This window comes from Pseudophryne corroboree, chromosome 2 (assembly GCF_028390025.1).
Source record: "Pseudophryne corroboree isolate aPseCor3 chromosome 2, aPseCor3.hap2, whole genome shotgun sequence".
NCBI lineage: Eukaryota > Metazoa > Chordata > Amphibia > Anura > Myobatrachidae > Pseudophryne > Pseudophryne corroboree.
In genome coordinates, this window is record NC_086445.1 from 969911097 (window position 1) to 969913290 (window position 2194).

Below are 2194 nucleotides of genomic sequence, written 5' to 3' on the forward strand. Positions count from 1 at the left end.
TGATACTTTGACATCAGAACCCGTGACTTTCAGCCATCATCATATGGGATTCAAGGCTTACCATTGAAAAGAGGTGGCACCTCAACAGTTCGTATTTGAAGCCAAGACCCAGTAGACCTCACACAATTTTTCAAGTGTGGGAGAATATCAGAGAACATTTGACACTACTTGTCTCCAGATTCGGGAGCACTCATAACATCACAACGAGACCATGGGTTTCCACAAGAAAATTCTGGGAAATTCTCTCAGAATCTAGGATACAGAGTTCCTGGTGTCATCAGGTGTGGGATATATCTACCTGCGGTCAAACCATACTGAGTATGCCCAACCTCGTCTGATCTTGGAAGCCAAGCACTGTGGGCCAGGTCAGTACCTGGTTGGGAGACCACCAGGGAATACCGGGTACTGCAGGTATTTTTATCCAAACCCAGGATACAGGACCTGGAATCACTATCCTCCACCTTTTCACCTTCTTTTTGTAAATTCCTGATACAGTCAGGAATTAGAGTTGAGCCAGGTACATATCATATTGTTTGATTGATTGTTTGTTTGATTTATTCTTCCGGTGATATTTTCACTGCATGTCAAACTATTACAATCTCAGGAAGAAAACTTCATACCAACACATAAGATTTACATAATTTTCATTATTGGAGACACCCATATATTTTTGCTCACAGAGCCATTAAGCCAAACTGTCATTATATCGTTATTATATCAGTGATTTATTCAGACAATATTATAACAATTATAATAATTTGTGATTATTAGTACTTTTCCTCCCCCCCCCCCTTTTTTGCCTCATAGCCAATATTTTATGAAGGTTGATAATAAAAGTTATATTTTAAACAGAACTCATCATTCCATTTTCAATAAAAGTGTGCCCCAGAAAAGACACATAGTCTTTCTTTTTTCTCTTGGCTCCGGTACTATATGGGAACCATTTCTTTTTTGTCCAGTGTATAAATATTCAACCTAGTAAGCCTTTCCTCATAGTCCAATCCCTCTAACCCTTTAATCAATTTAGTAGATCGCCTTTGAACCCTTTCGAGTTCACAGATATCTTTTTTATAATGTGGTGCTCAAAACTGAACACAATATTCCAGGTGCTGACGTACCAATGATTTGTACAGTGGCAGGATTACACTCTCATCTCTTGTCTCAATTCCCCATTTTAAGCATGATAGCACCTTACTTGCCTTTTTTTGCTGCATTTTGACTTTGTATACTGTTATTAAGCCTATTATCTATGAGCACCCCCAAATCTTTTTCCAATACTGTTACCCCTAGATTTTCCCCATTTAATATGTAGGATGCAAGTTTGTTTTTAGTCCCGAAATGCATAACTTTGCATTTTTCTATATTGAACATCATTCTCCATTTAGACGCCCAGATTTCAAGTTTAGGTAAGTCATTCTGTAGAGCCTCCACATCTATTTCCAAAGTAATAACCCTACACAGTTTAGTGTCATCTGCGAAGATTGACACTGTGCTTTCCAGGCCTATTTCTAGGTCATTGATAAATATGTTTAATAGTAGCGGCCCGAGTACGGACCCTTGAAGTATACCGCTGACTACTGGTGCCCAGCTGGAGGACATCCCATTGACCACTACTTGCTGTACCCTGTTATCCAGCCAGTTACTTATTCCTGTGCAAATAGTTTCTCCTAGGCCAAGCTCCTTTAATTTGATGATCAGTCTCCTGTGAGGCACTGTATCGAAGGCTTTTGCAAAATCTAAATAGACCACATCCACCGCTTTTCCCTGGTCAAGATTGTGATTCACTTCCTCATAGAAGCTAAGTTAGTTTAACATGATCTGTCCCTCACAAACCCATGCTGGTTCTTGATAATAAACTTAGCGGTCTGCAGATACTCATGTATGCCATTCCTTTAAAATTCCTTCCAATATTTTTCCCACTATAGATGTCAAACTAACTGATCTGTAGTTCCCAGGATGATTTTTAGATCCCTTTTTAAATAATGGCACTACCTCAGCTATACGCCAATCCTTCGGTACCATGCCTGATCTGATTGAACTATTGAAAATCAAGTATAGGGGTCTTGCTAGTTGTGACCTAAGCTCCATAAGAACCCTCGGGTTAAGACCATCTGGGCCAGGTGTTTTATTAATCTTAATTTTGCTTAGTCACTCCCGGACTATTTCTTCACTTAAACAAGTATCTAGCCATGAA

At 39.3% G+C, this 2194-nt stretch overlaps 1 pseudogene; it reads left to right on the forward strand.

The window, feature by feature from the left end:
* The first annotated feature begins 296 nt into the window (after positions 1-296).
* Positions 297-414, forward strand: LOC135051889 (5S ribosomal RNA; annotated as a pseudogene).
* The last annotated feature ends 1780 nt before the right edge of the window (positions 415-2194 follow it).